This window comes from Calonectris borealis, chromosome 1, assembly GCF_964195595.1.
Source record: "Calonectris borealis chromosome 1, bCalBor7.hap1.2, whole genome shotgun sequence".
Taxonomy (NCBI): domain Eukaryota; kingdom Metazoa; phylum Chordata; class Aves; order Procellariiformes; family Procellariidae; genus Calonectris; species Calonectris borealis.
The window spans coordinates 14,833,671-14,853,615 of record NC_134312.1 but is presented as its reverse complement, the minus strand read 5'-3'; the positions used below and the strand labels follow the sequence as shown (position 1 = coordinate 14,853,615).

The following is a 19,945-nucleotide window of genomic DNA, read 5'->3' as shown; positions in this document are numbered from 1 at the left end:
CTTCTCAGTCCTGAAGTGCTTGATGCCCTGCTTGTGCTTCACGGCAGTCACTTCCAGACTCTTCGTTCATTTTCCAGGATCTGCTCCACACCACTGTGCTATTAATTTTGTTTCATGACAGCACATGCCAGATGATATTGGCACAGTAAATTTTGGCATAGTTCTTACAATGTTTCCTACCCCTATTTTTTTACCCATGTATAAACAAAAACACTGTAGTTTCTGGCTCTGTTTAAGAGCTCAGATAAAGGAGACGGACTACACAGCATACTGAATACAGACTCCAGGAGCACACTTGTCACATACTCAGTTCATATGCTTTACATGGCTGCACTAATGCAAGTCACAGATTTTTCCTTGCTAAGTTTGATTTATCTCCATTTCCCTGTTGCTAAGCTTAAGCCAACCTTTCTATAGAGGGGAGTATATTATTTTGTGTTAAAAACCAAACAAACCAAATATTCCTCCTTCCCAACAGCCTTTAAATCATAAAACCCCATAACACCAGTGAAGGATAAACTTCTGAAATTCTTTCGATAATTCACATCAGGCCTCTTAAATTTGGATCCAAAGCATCTACATCTTTAGAGCACCCAGCAGTGCCTGTGAACTTCTCTGACTACTCCTGGTCTGGGTCAGGCTTGTTCCTAACACCTCTAATAGCTACAGTTAGCTGAAAGAAAGTAATTCATTCCACCCATACTCAGAAGCATCTTTGGTTCCTAAACCAAGAGATCGATGGAGGGAAACTATTTATTCCACAAATTCTGGTGATATACTGACAGTGAACAGAGGTAAGGCTGAGGCAGTCAGTCCCTTCTTTGCCTCAGTCTTCACTAATAAGGTCTCCCAGGTCTCTGTGTAGTGAAAGGGGAGGAGAGCTGCTACCAACAGTGGGTGAGGGTTGAGACCAGGATTACTTCAGAAAACTTGACCCGTACAAGTGCATTGGGACCTTATGGGTTGCACCCAAGGAAGCTCACAGCTGGCCAATGCCCTTGCAAGGCTGCTATCTATAATCTTTGGAAGGCTGCAGAGATCAGCAGAGGTTCCCAACAACTGGAGAAAAGCAGATTGCACACATTTTCAAAAAAGGCAAAGGTCATTGTGGGGAACTACAGCCCCACTACAGAAAATCATGAAGCGAGTCCTCTGGGAACACATTTCTGTGCACATGAAGAAGGAGGTGACTGGGAATAGCCAGCATGGATTTACCCAGGGTAAATCATACCTGACCAACCTGATGGCCATCTGTATTAAAATAACTGGGCTTGTGGACAAGGTGAGAGCAATGGATGACATTTACCTTGACTTCAGCAAAGCTTTCAGCACCAGCTCCCACAATAGTCTTGTATCCAAGCAGATACAAGATAGATGGACAACTATATAGGAAACTAACTGGTTGGGTGGTGAGGCTCAGAGGGTGGTAGTTAATGAGTTGCACTCTACCTGGACACCTGTGACAAGTGGGGTAACACAGGGGTCTATCCTGGAACACAACCTGTTTCACATCTTTGCCAATGATCTGAAGGAGGCAACAGAGTGCCCTTTAGTCAGATTTGCAGAAGACACCAAACTGGGGGGACCAGTTGGTATGATCGAAAGCAGGACTGCCATTCAGAGGGACTCAAACAGGCTGGAGGAGTGGGCTAAGATGAATCTTATCAAATTTAACCTGGACAAATGCGAAGTCCTGCATCTGGGAAGGAAGAAGACCTTGCAGTGATACAAGCTGAGGACTGACTGGCTGGGAAGCAGCTCTGTGGGAAAGGCCCTGGGGTCCTGGCAGACAGCAAGCTGCACATGAGCCAGTGGCAGCAGAGAAGACCAAAGCATCCTGGGCTGAATTAACAGGAGCATAGCCAGTAAAACAAGTGATTATCTCCCTCTGCTCAGCACTTACCAGACTGCATCTGGAATGCAATGTCCAGTTTGAGGCTTCCCAAAACAAGAATGGCAGACAAACTGGAGTTCAGCAGGGGCCACCAAGATGGTTGGGGCTGGAACAAGTGCTCTGTGAGAAGAAGCTGAGGACCTGGGACTTGTTCAGCCTGAAGAAGAGACAGCACCAGGGGACCTGACAGCAGCACCCCAGTACCTATAAGGAGGTCATTGAGGAGACAGAGCCAGGCTCTGCACAGTGGGGCATGGTTGGAGGACAAGAGACAATGGGCATAAGCTGAAATATTAGAGGTTGAGACTGGATATAAAGAGAAACTTTTTCCCCACGAGAACGTCAAGCAGTGGGGCAGGCTGCCCAGGAAGGCTGCACAGTCTGTGGGAGGTTTTCAAGACCTGACTGGATAAAGCCCTGAGCAACCTCGTCTGACCCCACAGCTGATCCTGCTTGGAGCAGGAGGTTGGACAAGAGACCTCCTAAGGTCCCTTCCAGCCTGAACGATCCTATGATCCATCCTCTTGGATGAATTGCTACTGAATGTAGTATCTCCGCATCTGAAGATATGAATCCTTATTACATGATTGGAAAGATTCAAACACGGGTGGTTTGGATGGAGCAGGAAGGTGGCAAGAAGGGGAAGCGTGTCAGGGCCCACTTTGTCAGGACTGCTGAGTGCTTCCTACGCATGGAAACACAGGAAACTTTGCACGGGAGCTACAGCCAGAAAAGTGAGTGAAAAGTTTACACCAGCTACAGTTCGTTTGTCCCCAGCCTTCCCTTCTCATTGTGGGAATAAGCCCTGACAGGGTTACCCGAGGTTCATTGAACCAGTGAATTGGCTTTAATGGTTGCCAGCGTGGATCTAAGAATATCTGCCCTAAATTTTTTTTAGCACTCCAAATACTACAAACACTCAGCCCAATTGCTTTCCAAAGGGATTATTTTTCTCCACTGAAAAGCAGCCAGCTCCACAAAGCTGCTTGAACTCAGTTATGGCCTGAGCCAAGCTGATTTTTAACATTAAATAATGTTTCTAAATTGCTTTGGGGTCCACGGATGACAGTTCTTACAAATTTGCAAAGAAGGGTTTAACTCTGCAAAGACTCAAGTCACACAAGCGGTTCTTATTCAGTGATATCGCCTCTAATTTTCAGTGGGACCATGGATTTTTTGTGTGAATATGAAGTATCAGATTACCAGCCTGCCAATGCCAAACATTTCAAAAAGATGAGTAAATCCCATGAAAAATAATAATGTCAACTTGAAAACGATGAGATTTGAAAAATTCTTTTAACATGCTAATTTTCTATTGATAATTGCACTTTTAAACGTTTTTAAGGTTTTTTAAGGTTCACTTTTTAAGGACCACCTTGAAAATAAAAATGACAAAATCTTCATTTTTAAAAAACTAAAAGTTGGCTTTGTGATGGCCAAAGGACAAATATGACAGCAACTTAAGTGCTGGTAACACAGCCAGTGTTTTGCTCGGGATAAAGGCCCCTTTCCCTGTGGAGAGGAAGGAGAGGTCTCTGAGAGACGGGCTGATCTCTGCCAGATCCAATTAGGTTCAATGATACTTAAAACCACTCCCAACACACAGATATCTTTGACTTGTCATCAGGATCATCCAGTGATGGAGGTACTACAGTCTTCTTCAGCAAACTCTTCCAGAGCTTCAGTATTTTAAAATAAAGCCTACCTCTCCATGTCTTTCCATGTAAGCAAATTGCTTCTTATCCAGTCTCCTGCAGAGAGTCAAGCTCACCACTTGCCATGCTGTCTGGGTAAAGAAATCCAAGTGATGGGTCCAGTGCCAACCCAGGGTTTTTTGTGAGCAGACAGGTCCCCTACCTGGAAGAACTGAACTAGAAAGAGGACCTGGAAGAGCCGCCTGTGCTGCAGGGTGAGCAACGTGCTGTGCAGCCGGTGGCCGATGGGAGAGGGAGGCTGGGAAAAAAGTTACAGAAACTTGCCGAGTTGCATGCTACATATTTCAGAATTTTGTCCCAATCTGGAAGATCATTTTGAATTCTAAACCTGTCCTCCAGCTCTTTTGTCACATGTAGATTTTATAAGCACCCTCCTTAGTCCCCCATTCATATCGTCAATGTAAGCACTGAGCAGTTTTAGGCTCAGGACAGCCTTGTGGAGCTCCTTGCTGGAAATTAAACCATGGTCTTCATTCTGCGAACACGGTTATCAAAGCCGGCGCTCACCTGCCCTACCACAGTTTCCCCTAGACGAGATTTCCCTTTCCAGCTTGCTTTGAGATCCCCATGCGAGACGGCACTGAAAGCCTTATGTGACGTCCCTTGCTTTCCCTCTGTCTTTGTCCTGCCTTTGTCCTAGGAGGGAATTATTTTGTTTTGACATGATTTGTTCTAGATAAATTGATGTTGGCTTTTTCCTGACACTGTATTACCCCTCCGTAATTCATTCCAAACACAGGAAAGAACTTTATAAATACATAAATGAATTAACCAAATATTTCCTACCTAATCTTTTATGCAGTCTACTCACAGTTCATAAAAATATTTACGCAGAGACACATTATTGTGTTTTTCTGATCCTCCCCACGTAAACGCTTAACATAGCTGCTCCCTGCACAAATTAAATAAGATAATTCCCTGCAAATGAAGTAAAAAGCTGAGACTTAATTTGTGAGGCCAGTCACTCACAGAAAATCCTGGAGCAGTCTTTTCCAAAGGCTGAGGAGGCTTTGGCTCGAAAAATTACAACGCCGATTTTGCCCCCGAGCTCCTTTGAACATTTATTCAAGTGTTGAAAAAATTTTAAATAATAACATCAAGTACTGCATTATGGAGCAAGGTCCGTAAATCTTTTTGGTGAACTTCAAGGGTTTCATAAGTCTATTTGGAAAGTACATAGGAAATACTTAATTAATCCATTAATTTATTTATAAAGCATTAAAAAGGGTCATAGGTAGTTTATGGGCATGTAATAAAGAGATAAATAAATGTTAAAGTGTATTTATCAAATCAATCTAATCTCTGAAGAGAGGGTTTAATTAGCATTTCTACAATGTCTCCTGCCCTCTCTGCCATCACATTGTAAATGTTACGCTTTTCAGCAAGGCTAGGATAAGATGCGGTACTCTTTCTTGAGCATTTGTATTACAGCAATAATTCATAGTTTGGATGCCAGGATGCTGGGACTTTGATTAATATAACAACATATTTTATGGTATCCCTGGCAGAAGCTAGGAGAGATTATGATTTATATTGAAAAGTGAAGTCAGAATTGTTATTCAGAGCAGAAGGTTTCAAGATAAATGATACACTACCCTACAGGTTTCTCGCAACGGTTATTGATAGTATTTTATTAGGGAGTGGCGTAACTTGACCTTAAGAAATACTGCATACATTCAAGATGCAATTTATTAGGTGGTTTACGTATCAAAGAAAAAAATCTCTTGCTAGCACTCAGACATTAAAATAGCACTCAGAAACCACATGCAGACATACACTGTCCCCTGGATGCTCCTTGTATGGGACTGGGAGAAGACCTGCCCTAAGAGCTGAGATTTAACCCGATCTCCCCCGAGGTGCTGCAGGAGCGGGAGGATCTGTCCTCCAGCCCTCCACATAGCCACCGTGAGCCTGTGGGAAGGGGAAAGTCTCCCAATAGACTTCTGCCACGGACAGGGACTTTCAAACCGAAATAAATCCCAGGCCTTCCTCCAACCTTCAAACCATTATTTTCTTAAACACAGGAAGTATTTTTGTCTAACATGACCACACAGATGATAATGATGTAGTCTTTTTGGCAAAAGTAACTAAACAGCATTATGCCAAAGAGCTGGGGAGTCAATGAAAACTAACACTGAGTATCATAACTTATTGTTTATTGCTAGACAAATAAACGACTGTCTTTGAAAACGGACCTACTTGTATGGTTAAAGTTTAAAACAGTGTTTATGGTAGCAATTTAAGCTCTTAAAATATACGCTTTAAAAATAAAAAGAACCACTGTAATGTCCCTCAGCTGCATTTCTGCAGAATAGTCTTAAATCATTCCGATTGCTTAATACAGCCTGTAATTTATCAGCCCAAATAAGTCTGCATGTCAACCACAGACCCAGATATATGTAATTGTTAAATTACGTAAACGTCATCTATATTATGAACCCTTCATATATCAAATGGCTGTGTTCAAAATTAATAAGTGGTTTCCTATATGCAAAGAGCGTACTGATTCCATGTATCTGAATTTTTTTCTTAAAGTCCAATGTATTTTTGCACAGTCTGGGAATATGAGTCATCAAAACAGGGCTTGGAGTAAGTGTTGTAAATTAGCAGTGAAGAAAGGAAAAAAATGGATGAACCTGTTGCGATACGTCAAGCCACACATGAAAAGCTCACCCATGTATGCAGTGAACATCCAGAACTCCCACTGAAGTCAGAAGTGGTGATATATCTGAGTCATCCCTTCGGCCAGTGCAGGTAGTCTCTGCCCACACAGACACACTGCAACATTATACTCCTCCTAGGATTTTGTTAACATAAATATTACTATTTAGAACTTGAATAGTATTTTCAATTTTGCATTTCTTTCCAGGCACTACTTAATTAATCCACCCACCTGATGAGCATTATTAGCTCTGTTAATCCAGGCGCAATTATCAGCAATAGCCCATTAACATTATACAAGAAGGGAGAAGCAGAATTGGAAGATCCCATTGGGATCCAGGTGATCCAGAGTGCTCTCAAGAACATGTGAAGGTGTCAGACTGCCAGAGGGCAACTTTGGAGACTCATATCTCAGGGGTGACTGTGACTCTGCTGTCAATGAGCGATAGTCATGATGGTGCCAAAACCCTTGGCATCACTCATTTGATGCTGGCATTCAGGCTGGGCATGAGGTGGGCATGAGGGTGGGAGCCAGGTGTGTGTCTCCTGTAAGAAATGTGATAATCTCTGTGCGGATCACTCCTTTGCCAACAGGGAAGTGTCACTGTACATTGTCCGTATTAGAGAAAGGATTTCTAAGTGTGCCATAACAAGCGACTATGAAATTCAGCCTACCTGAGAACTAGTTTGCCCTTTTTAAAGTTGATCAGTGGCTTAAAAAGATATTATTTGCTAATAAATTGGGAACAGAAAGGGTATATTTTTGGTTGAAAAACTTAAGGACTATAGTGGTCAATAAACACTATCGCTCACTTATTTATAGATATACACTTATATGCTACCAACAGGGACCTCTGCCTTTTTTCCACAACCCTACACATCAAAAGGAAAATTCATCCCTTTTCTTTGTGAATATACAAAATAGTTATTGGGGACAGAAAAAATAATAATCCCCTCTGTGAAAGAAGGGGAAGAAGTTGGTCCATGCCTCTGTTCAGCAAAGTTCTCCATCCAGCCTCGCAGGAGAGTTCAACAGTAACAGGAATATAGAGTCACAGAATAATTTAGGTTGGGATGGACATCTGGATGTCATCTGAGCCAATCACCTACTCAGAGCAGGACCACTCTGAAGCTTAATTAAACTCTTCAAGGCCTTGAACAGCCCAATCTTGTACAATCCCACAACATTTCTAGGCTCCTGCTCCAATGTCTGATGACTCCGTCAAGAATTATTTCCTTATATCTTCTTGGATTTCTTCTTGCTGCACATTGTGTCCACTGCCGTTCATCTTTTTTCTGTGTCTGGCCCTCTCTACAACCTCCTGAAGGTAATTGAAGACAGGAATTACAACACCCCTTAGCCTTTTCTTCTACAGCCTGAACAAACACAGCTCCCTTAGTCTCTCCTCATATGCCATGTGCTCCAGCCCCCTAACCGCCTTGCCGGCCCTCCACTGGACTTTCTCCAGTATGTAAACACCAGCATATCTCTCTTGCACTGGGGAGCTCAACCTTGGACACAGCATAACAAATGAGGCCTCATGGATGCTGAATAGAGGGTGATAATTAAATCCCTCTGCTCTTACTAACACAGCTCAGGACCCATGTCGCCTTTGCCACCACAAGGCCACCCTAATGATTCACGAACAGGAGACGGCTGACCACTAGTGGAGCTGGGCTACAGCTGAACCTGTAGTCCATGGACAAGTTCTCCTGTGGTTATTGCCAGCATAGCAGCATGGAACTGACTCTCAAAAGTGACATGGTTCACCAGACTGGCTATCATCACCTGGTGTGACCTCTACAATCTGGGAACCTGGAGGCTACACGGACTCAAGCCTTTGCAGAGCAGCTGCGTAGCACCACTGTGCCGTAATCTGGCTTCATCCCTCGCCACACGCCTGCCCAGCTCAGGTGCTCGGGTGGAGCAGCAGCAAGGGCTTTGCACGCAGGAGAGCGCTGCTGGTTCAGCTCTCTTGTCCCCACTCATGCAGATCAGAGTCCACTCTTTTGGGCCAAGAACCTGCTTGCCTTGCACAAAGCAACCACTGAAGTTGTTCAAAGTGCTGGGAAATTCAGGTCAAAGACAGCTTTATAAGATCTATAAAGACACATGCCCATAAATTTCTCCCTGTGACATATGAGTGACTAAACAAGATATGAACCTCCATTTCACCTTCTCCTACATATTGCACATCCTCTTTTCCTGCTGCAAATCACTGTGCATACAGGCTTATTTCCAGGTTTCATGCTATAATGTTTGAACACCAGATTTCATTGAAGAAGAGAACAAATTTCCATTTGGTATTATGAAATACAATAGAATAAATAATTTCTGTTGTAATAAAGAGTTCTTACCAAAGTTTCCTTTGTGCATAAACTGTATTACAGAATTTTAGGAAACACTTAATTTGATTAACAGTCTTCTACATTAATCCTTTGCTCAGTCACTCTTGAAAGCCGCATTAATTTAACTGAACCTTTGCCAGGCTGCCTGCATGGACATGGATCAATATCCCAAGAGGCAACCATGCATAAGCTTTGATTTGTGACTTTATGATCAAGTAAGAAAGTCCATCCAATATGAATACTAATTGAAATATCCTACTTTTCTAGATTACGATGTTTAAAACTGAGCTATCCACAGAGGCTGCAACCTCATATTACACTTTTGATATTGCTTCTGACTACGAATATGTTCAAAAGTATTTTACGACTTAGATACTGTCCCAAGTTTTAGGCAACACAGATCCACTCAATCCTAGAGGCCATTCTGGATTTTCTAGCATGCACAGCAATATTACACAGCCATACTCCTTTGCAAAAAAATACATCTCCATAAAGCCAGCACTACTCTTCACATGGATGGGGAAGGAAGTGGGGATATGATCCTGCCTCTTCCAAGATCCCTGCTGAACACCTCCCCGAGAAGTAGGGGCAGAGTTGCAACCACATAAAGACAAATCAAATGACCTTTTGTATTTCTCAGTGAATCAATGAGCTGCTGGGCAGTCAAAGAATGATTTTCCTTCTTCAAAAACTAACCTTTTCAGCATAAACAAACACAAATGTACATTCACATAGCCAAACCGACATTACTGGGGCTGCAGGGTCTGTAATTGCTAAATTTAACCCTGCAAGTCCATCATAAAGAGTTCAAACCAACACTGATAGGTTAAGCACATAGTTAGGAAAGAAAAGATAGGTGGTGGCTATAAAAATGGAAGGGAAAATGAAGGAAGAAATTAAAGAAGACCTGATGTTTGCAGAAAAGCATTTAGCTCCTGTACTGAAAAGGGCCTTGGGGAATATTTGCAAAACAAAGATTAGCGTTACTGCCACTGTGCTTGGGATTTCATTATTCAAGGTGACCTCTCTATAACTAACACCTATTTAGTATTAAACTGTATTTCTTTGATGTGGTTAATGGCTGATATAGGGATAGTTATTACTACTGAAATTTTCTGTTAGGAGTTGGAAAACGTGGATGGGGAGAGAATAGGGTGCAGGAGCATGGAAATGTTGCATTTGAATTCAAGTCTTGGAGAGTTCTGCTGAAGAGTTTTCCCATTTTCTGCTACTCTATCGCACAGATGGGAATTTAAGATGAAGCATAGTGGAGATTTTAAGATATTACTTCAAAATCCAAATATTAAAATTGACTAGTTTGTTGAAAGATTGCTTTCACACTACAAACTGTCAGTCCTTCTGCACTTCTGGACAGCACAAGTGGATTCAGTATCATGTCCAGAACCACGAGGACTTCATCTGTTGCTTTCTTGTCTCTTGGGACTCTTCCATGTCCAAACTGTTCAGACAATTTAACTGGAGGTATGTTTAAATTAGTTTACTCAAACTGATGAAAACCATAAAATCATAGAATAGTTTGGGTTGGAAGGGACCTTTAAAGGCCATCTAGTCCAACCCCCCTGCCATGGGCAGGGACATCTTCAACTCGATCAGGTTGCTCAGAGCCCCGTCCAACCTGACCTTGAATGCTTCCAGGAATGGGGCATCTACCACCTCTCTGGGCAACCTGTGCCAGTGTTTCACCACCCTCATTGTAAAAAATTTCTTCCTTATATCTAGTCGGAATCTACCCTCTTTTGGTTTAAAACCATTCCCCCTTGTCCTGTCGCAACAGGCCCTGCTAAACCGTTTGCTGCCATCTTTCTTATAAGCCCCCTTGAAGTACTGATAGGCAGCAATAAGGTCTCCCTGTAGCCTTCTCCTCCCCATGTAAGGATATGTTACTCTGGTTCCCATCAGTTTATTTTACATGTGAAGCAATTTAGGACATTAATTAGGTACAGCTTAGGCTTTCAACTAGGCTACAGTTTTCTTCTGTGCTTTTTTCTGTTTCTCTCCTCCATCTTTCCTTTGCGTTTTTGACTACCTGGCAGTGGTTCTGTCTTTTTTTTCTTCCCACTGTCATCTTTGGATTCAAAACTTCAATTGCATGATTTTTTTAACTGCCCATGCCAGGTTTATTTACATCATATAAGAAACCCCCGAACAAACTGAAGATTCTTGGAGGAACTAAAACCAACATTATTCTCCCAGTATAAATGAGTTGAAACATACCAAAGTATTCTAAGTTTTTAAATGTAAAGGAAACATAACATGGAAAGTTGTTAGAGCTTTCCATCTGTTGGGATGGGAACTAGGCCTGCGGGCAAGCACCCAAATGGGAGAGCAATGCTGAAGGAGCAATGCAGCACCCCAGCAGGTAAGCAGGACCCTTCTCAGATCTTTGAGCAGACCAAGCACTAACTACAGAATAAAGACATTTAAAAAGGATATTTTCCATGGGGTAGCCTAGATTGACAGTAGTGGGTATTTTCAGAAAACAGCTTATGGAAACCACTTACACATGTTTAGGTTTGGAAATCAACTACAGAGCCTGCACATTGTGAAATACAATGGATGTTTGTACCAACCGTAATTGTCTATTTGTTTGCATGCCACTGAGTATCATCAGACACTCATACAGCCAGCAGTGCTGGGAAGACAATAATACAATGTCAAAACCAAGTCAAACCATGTCAGCACAAATGATACACTGCAAACCAAAATAAATTGAACACAAAGTCTTAAACCAGCAGGGAAGGCGAGCTTGGAGAACTCACAAAATCAAGAAGGTTTGGGGATATTTCTAATTACTGTGAGAATTTACATGTTAAGAACATATTTGCTCATCCATGCTTCAGCTCATTCTCAGCAGGTGTGTATGGTAGGCAATCAAGGTAATCAGTGCAAACACAAAACAGCTGCCAGCTCCCATATTGGTCATGTGGGTCCGTGCCATCTAGGAAGGGACAAATGCCACTGATTATTTAGTAGCTCCCTCAGAGATTTCAAAGCTAGGGTTGGTCCTGCTTGTTCACTGCCAGGCTCTGAGAAAGAGGAGCAAATAACCCAGCAGTAGATCTGACATCCAACCTGCTATGCTCCTGCTCATCCACCTACGGTGGATGCCGATGATGTTACTCCTGTGATGTTACCCCTTACACAGGAACCACTTCAACTGACAAGTCTCCCTCTCCAACTCCCGTTGGAGTTATCACAGTGTTTTCTTCCAAGCTGTGCTGCAGACAGGCTGGGGCACCTTCCCTTTAAAATAAATACACCTGTCACTGCCTCTATCTTGCAGGGACAATAAATGCTTTCAGCAGGAAATTTCTTGTATTTGGTTTCAGACCTCAGGGCAATATTTTTCTAAACATCTGAACTTTAGATGTTTTTGTTATTTTTTTTTGCTGGGAGGAAGGGACACGGAAAGACATCCTTTGAATGCTGGAAAAAATACTTTCACAACCTTTTGAAAGGGAACAGCTCTGAAGCTTGAGGTAAGAAATCAAATTCTTCCAGAGAACAAAGTATATTCTTCAATTCCGTTAAAAATATCAATTAATCCTCTTTCCTTTTTCTACAAGAGCCACCCTCCTCTACTGATTTCACTAACAAAACATTAATTGACAATACATTTTCACACAGACATGGTTTGCTAATTGTGATGGTGAGCGATTCAGTTAACTGCATTTATTCATGAATCTTTAAAGCATATTTTTTCTTGTAATCAATTTATTCATCAACTATTGCTATATTTCTTAAATATTTTTGTTGCATTGTTCACTCTCTACTGTACATTGGAAGTCTTCTAATGGATGTTTTTTTTCTCCTCCTTTAAGGCAAAAAAATCATTTTAGCAGTTTCATTGTAATTGTTTTATGAAATGAATAACCATTCATATTATTGTTGTTATTATTATTATTGAATTTGCAGCAGTTGTTGCAGTATCCTCCCACTTCCTCTGCTGGATAACAGAGAATTAGCTCATTGTTTTCAGGCCCATGAGCAAAAGCATGAAAAAACAATATTTTCATGAGGAATGTGTAACAGAGGTCAAAGTAGGGAAGAAATACAGCACGCAAAACCCTGAAACATTCACTGGGGAGTTGTAGGTGCCCTTACTTATCCGTGTGGAAGTGCAAAAATGTGTGGCCATGAAAGGTGCCTGTTGTTACATGTCTGTTGCTTTGCTCGTTCTTCTTCTCCACTGTTGCAAAAACGCTTGTTTGTCCCCATTTTTTGGGGCATAATGGAGAGACACAAGTCTTTCCACATGATGAAAATACTAATTCTAAAGTCAAGTCTGTGGAAAGTCATAATGGGAGGAGGTTCCTAAAAAGATAAATAAGTAAATCCAATTTCAGCATTAGACCAGCTAAGGAGTAGTAAGCTGCCTCATTTTTCTTTTCTTACTAAGTCAACAGTTCTCGCCATTATTGTTTTTCATTAATATCTGACTCATGGAGTTTCATTATTCTGTAAAACTCAGCTTCTCTCATTTTAAAGTTTGTTTCCCTCTGAGAGGATGGAAAAGTAAATATCAGTTCAAAAGCAAAGGGTAATTTATTTTTTAAGTTATTACAAATTTGGTATTATAAATATAATCTCATTACTCTAAGCAGTGTAGTAATTTTTTAAGTTCCTCAGGGTTGGGCTTAGCAGTCCCCTGAATAAAGGTATTTCTAGGAAAAGAAACTATTTATTGGTGTGTGATTCATCAAGACATTAATTTTTCAAATCCACATAAAAATAAATCCCGAGAACTATTTAGTACTGAAGTGCTTTTATAATAAGTGATTTTATTCAACAATAAATGCAGCTATCTGTCTAAGTGCTATCAAGGGGAAGGCAAATGATAACAACTCACATCACTACTACATTCTGTCACGATTTTGGTTTGGTCCCTAAAATACACTGTTGTGTAGCTGGAAACGGAAACCACTGCAGTCATAGGGCCCGTACTGCCTCTTCGGGGACACTCGTGCACAGGGGAAGTATGATGTTCATACAGAGAAAGGGGGTGGGAAAGAAAGCACTAGATTTTTTGCAACAAGCACTCTGCAGCAATATCATGTAACACCCTGGGTCAAATGGGGACCTCTGTCAAGTAAGTAAAAAGGTTTTGGTCATGCGCAGAACATCCGATCTGACCTGTCATACAACAGGCCAATTTTATCAGGCTGGAGATGTCATTACAGCAGAATCACTTCTTGGCTTTTCCAGTATTATTTCATACTCTTATGTCCTCCCAAGCAGTTTTAAATCGCACGAAACAAACCCCAGCTCTAACTCCCCAACTTCATCTTCCCCTTTCTGGGACCTCGGTGCTCAGGACGCATTCCTGAGGTGCTGAGCTCCATCACCTGGGGGCAACCCCTGGGAGACCCCCACTCCCCTGCTGCAGGTGAACATTCAAAGCTGGACACGAAGACGAGGGGTTGAGCCCCACGCTGCGTTATTGCTGTATTTGGTGCATCTGCTTTGGAGTAAGGGGCAAGTTACACATTACCTGTAACACAGAACCACGGCTTTGGCTTTGCATCAGTGAAGCCCCCTGCACCAGACCCCTGAGGTCACCTGACAACGTCCACAAAGATGACGAAATGCCCAGTGTGGATAAGAAAGCCTCAGACTAGATTATTTCATTGTTATTAAATTTTGTATGGAAATAACACTTAGATTCCTGTTTGGTCTTATCTGTCTGTAGTGGCTTCTTGGACATACCAGAACAGCACCTAATACATATTTCTCCCACCGTATGCTAACTGTCTGAGTTTCTCCTTTAACCACTGTGAAATAAATAAGTTCTTTTCACTTCCTCCTATTGTTCAGGGAACGAGACGATTCACTTCCAGCAAACACAAACCCAGTAATATGCATTTTGGGGGTGAAATTACATCTTCCGTGTTCTGCAGTTACTATGGTTACCATCCCACAGCATCCCTGCATGCATGGCTAAAAGAAACAGCGCAAAAATAAATGTCCACATTAAAAACAAAAGGAGAATCCTGACCTAATAAAAAATACAAAGTACGAGTTGAGGAATCTAAGAGACTTGTTTTCCATGATGACAAAGGAAGAGTGATGTGCCCATGGTCTTGTTGATAAACTTGCGTATTTAGGCTTTAAATGTAGAAGTACATTTTTGCCCCATCTAGAATTGGGAAGATGGATGAAACATGGTCCACCCTCATGCTCCAGAAATCAGCCAGTGCCAGCGCATACCTGGGAGGGGAGGACAACTGTTGCTGTTTTACCAGTAGGAAGCTAACTCCCCGGGGCCAGGAACCACAACAGTATTCAGGTTCCTAATGCCAGCCTGGGCAGCCTGCCTTCCTCACAGGGGTTAGTGGGACATCAGGGGTTACAGTGAGAGCTGGAAGCTCAAGCCCTGTTATGGATTGGGCCCACAGCAACAAAAGGACTTGGTGGCTACAGTTGATTTTTGTTGCGTCTCAGCCCATGGATGCAATACTCAACATCAGGCCAAAACCCGAGAGGTACCTGCATCTGGAGTTGTCTCCCACAGAAAGTGCTCTTCTGGCAGATTTACACAGCTTAGTGCCTCCTTTGGACCTAAGCGTGACCAAGACCCTCAGCCAGACCCTCCCATGCCAGCGCTGGGAGGAGATGGGTGCAAACAACTTCTCTGGATGGTTGAGAGATCCTGCCTGGAGAGATCCTGTACAGTAGAGGTGTCCAGACACCTCCCCACGAATGTGTATGATGTTGGTGCGGCCAGGGACATCCCTGACCTCTTCCCCATCCTGAAATGTCATGGGGTGACAGCACTAGTCCGGGCCATGGAGCATTTGGAAGACCTGTGCGGGTGACAGCAATCAGGTCCTCAGCAGGTAGCAAGTGCTCTGCCCCATGGGAAATGCTGGTACTTGGCAGGAGGTAACTGGAGACTAACTGGAGCAGAGAGAGAGAGCAAAACGATATCTGTCTCTCTGCTTGCCCAGGAGGAGGAGACCTGAGTTCTCACCTTTCCACAAGGGCTAAGGCTTTGTATCACCGTAACCACAGTGAAGGAGGTGGGATGCTTTCCTGGGAGGTGAGAAACGTGAGTCTGATCGCCCCACAGGCAGACTGGACCTCCACACTCTCAAACTCTCACCCGTAAGCCACTGCATGCTTCGATGAACATTTACTTATCGCTTCCAGGCAAAGACATCACTAACCGAAAGCCACGACAGCTGTGATTTGAAGAAAGACCTTAGGATTGAATACCATCATTTCAACAACTGAGCAACTAAACAAAAGAGAAAAACAATTCTACAAACAGAGATAAGCTTTTAAAAAATCCCCAGTATTAAAAAAAGTCACGCATTTTGAATTTTGACCAACCACGTGCCCTAGGAAATACAAGGAGTTCATGGTACATTCCCTATGTACCTAACTAACCACTCCTATAAGTAACTGGCCAGAGGACCAACTCCATTGCGATGCCAATGGCATCACTGGGCAAGTGAGTAAATTGCTTTCTTATGGTACAAATGTACAGTCATTTGGCATGGAAGAATTTGGAATAAGTATAAATTCGGGAATTGCTGCAGTCAGCAAAATTAAATGCATGCAACAGTGAGTGGAAGGGAAAGACCAGGGTCCTCCTGGGTACCAGGAGGCAGCTGGAAGCAGAACCTGCGTTGTCCTGAGTCACACCCCAGCCGCAGAGACCAGTGCTGGGTTTCACTGCACACTGGCATGATGGAGGCTTCCACTTCTGGTATAGGGTAATAGTCTACTTAGAGTGACGATGCTGTGGAATAATCCAATGTGAAACCTAGATGATAGCCTAGTCATAGAAGGCAATGGTGTAATCCTGCACTTTCTTACTCTTGCTTTTTCTATGTATCATTGTATCATAATTTTCAATGTTTTCACTAGAAAAAAATGCAAACTACAGCCTTATGATATTGAAAAAGAGTTCCTAATTATTTTCTTCTATGTTTTTTTTATTTGAGATTGCAGCACCAAGAAGGTCATTGAATTTCAGGGTCACCTCCTTTTTGTATCTGATCTACAAAGGTTGCTTGAAAGCAGAGCAACATCTGAATGGTGAGTTCTTCCTTCAGTGTGTATCTCAGAGGTAAGGTACAATTTCAAGAACAAACGACAACAAGGAAAGTCCCTGTTCTTCATTAACAAATGATTGGCATGGGGTGTGTGAAATGTGAGGGAATAAAATAGAATAAAAATGTGAAAATGCATCCTGAATTCCCCAATGCTTCCCTGCTGTGTCCTTAGGGCATTTCAAGACCTACCTGGAAAAAGGCTTTGCATAATAATCACTGCTATGATTAGAGCAGTGTTTCACATTATATAATATGTACAATTCACCTGATAAGCATTGCAAGAAGAATTACTTGCAATTAAAGTTTCAAAATGTTCCAGGTTTTAGGACTTCTCCCTCTCAGCCTAACAAAGCAGTCCCATCAGTTTTCTCAGCAGCCCCTCAGTAAAACTTGCTTAAAAGTAAGAACATTCTTTAAAATTCCCTCTAAATGATCACAAATTCATAACAGCAATGATACCAGTGGCCCCAGGGTTATAAGCAGCTCGCCAGTGGAGCATTACTCACCATCAAAGGACTGCAACCTGGGAGCTGAGTAAAACCAGTTTTAGGAGCAACAAGAATAACAAAGTCCAACTACCCACCATATGTAAGAGAGACAATAAACTTGTGTCTAACGTGCACTTGCAAGCCAGTGAAGAAACAGCAAGTTGCAGTACGTGTTAGTAAAGACAAAAACGATCCCAAGAGGATCCTAGGAGAAAATCATCAACATCATGCAACATGAGATGCTGAGGATGCTCCGTACCCCAAGACTGAAGCCATCGACAGCGGGGCCCAGCAGAGCAATGGAAGGATGAGCATAACACCAGAGAAATGGATGGGTGTTAGAAAGTTTTGTGTATATATAACGATTTGAACTTGTGTTCATTGTGATCATTGTAACTGGAGCAATAATAACTCTTTCATCAGGCTCTTAAGAGACTTTAAGTAGACTAAATTCTTGGCTTTACATCTAACGTGGGTTCCTTTTGCACACAGCAAGATTTTGAATTTAACAAGCTGGTAGGATCTCAAGCAACCTATTCTGTAGCTTGGATGCAGCAAATTGGTAACAGTTGTCCTGAGGATACGCTGCTAGCAGTGTGAAACATGCACCTCTAACACCACAGCTATGCTGTCTTGGGGAAATTAGGCATTGCCTTCCATGAATTCAGGCTCCCAAGCTGCAGATGGACACGGACAACCCTGGTATCAGGGTACGAAGACAACACATATGCCTGAAATAAATAAAAAAACCCCTAAGAATTTGGTGCTTCTTTTTGTATACAGAAGGCAGCAAAAAACAATGAGATATAATTTAGGGCCCCCCTCTTCTCCCTCTTACTGATTTATACTTGGCTGAACTGTATTTAGAATTATTTATGTTCCATATAAAGTTCTCCATGAAAAATAAGTATGTCCTTTGAGTCCTAAATCAACTTCAAATACTATGGCAGATTTAATCATAAAGTATAGTTTTGCAACCTCCACCATGTACGTAACTTGAATAGTTTTTTTTTTTCCTTTTAGCAGCATTTATTCTACTAATTTAAAAGCTAGTAAGCAAGATTAAGTATTCACGGCAGTAAACTGTAATTCTAAAGTCATTAGGGAATAGTTAGTGCTCAATACAAATGCTAATGTAGTTTAAACTTGATATAACCTTTCTAGATTTAAGTCATCAGCAAATAAAATTTTAATAAAAACTTCTGGACTGTATCTAGATTTCTTTTTGCATTAGTAACCTTGCTGGTACAGAATGAACAATAACCAAAATCTATTTTTCTCAAAGAATAGAGTTTCCAATATAGCAAATAACAGTAAGGGGAAAAAAGTTTGAGTGAGAAATCCTCATTCATATGAACTATGAATGCAAAAAAGACACTGCATTCCTGAACAACAACCAAAAAAAATCAGCAGGCAAATAATATTAAATACTGTTAAGAAATGTTGAGAAATCCACAATTATGAAATCGAAGCAAATTTGGCCATAAATAACATATCACTCCATCAGTGACACTTCCTTATCAGATTTGTAACCATTTGTGCAGCCTCTAATCTCAAGCAAAATCCTGACCATCCCATTGCATGTGCAAGCTTCACGTGTTTAATATTTTATTGTTCTTGTTTTGTTTTGTTTTTTTAAACTAGAGTGACAAAATATCCTACACAGTTTGGCAAGTGAACTTCTTTTGAGATGAGTGGAAGCTTTAGGGGCGGCTGTAGTGGAGCACTGCCAATGACCCGCAGTTAGGAAAATCCATGCATTTCTACATGTGCTCATCCTATTACAAAAGCAGCCCACATTTCAGTTACACCAAAATGTGTGATATTTTATGATATAAAATGTCCGTAAACCTACAAGCCAACCAAAGCACTTCCCGATGCATTTTACTGCTGGATGCGCTGCATGTGGTAGTCTCAGCCTGCAGCCCACCTCGTCCCCGGAGCAGCTGTCCCCAGAGTGGGGGTGGGCTTGGTGGGTCCTCCAGCATGCTGCCAGCCAGAGACATGCTTGCCAAGCCAGCCTGGGAGCAAGAGCCGTGCTCAGCCTTGGGAACTGTAACTTCAGCCTGGCAGATCGGGCACGGAGGGGTGGAGGGGAGAGAGACCAAAGTAGATCTGAAGAACATCTTCTCCAGGGACCATTTCTTTCTCTTTTTTAGATGTAAGCAACTTCCCTGCCTGGAGGACCTTGTTGCTCATTTTGGTGCCATCAGCTGCGAATTTCTGGTGGTAGCGGGACCGTCTTACCCAGTGGAGTCCACGCCAGCCAACAATGATGCCATGCAAAAGCTAGCCGAGAGCTGAGCAGCAAACTTTTGCCTGAAAATGGTGCTAGCACCCCTTCCTCCTGTGCCAGCTGAAGAGGGAAAGGGTGTTGTCTAGTTAGGGAAGGAGAGCGCTCACAGAAGGACCCCGTTAGGACAACACTGATGCTGGACACTTGCTTTCTAAGTACAACATTAGGTAGGGCATTTTGTTACTTCTGAAGGGAAAATGTTGGGCATTCTAAACCCAAGGCGTCCCATACCCCATCTCCTTGTTCACAGCAGCAACCTCCACATGGTGGGACAGGGGCTCTGGAGGACATTTCCCAGTGACTCCAGACTGTCCCTCCCCAGTTCCCTGGTGGAGCTCAGACACAAACGCTTCACCCACCGCGGCCCCGGTCTATGGAAACACGACTGTGCTGTGAGGTTCAATTACATAACTGCGGAAATAATTTTGCCTTGTTAATTGAAAATCACTATAGCTTTCTCT

The 19,945-nt window shown here is 42.4% G+C and overlaps 1 protein-coding gene across 1 annotated transcript in view; it reads right to left on the bottom strand.

The window, feature by feature from the left end:
• The window catches only part of LHFPL3 (LHFPL tetraspan subfamily member 3), a 174,527-nt gene that overhangs the window by 93,239 nt on the left and 61,343 nt on the right, over positions 1–19,945 (bottom strand). The window lies entirely within an intron of this gene.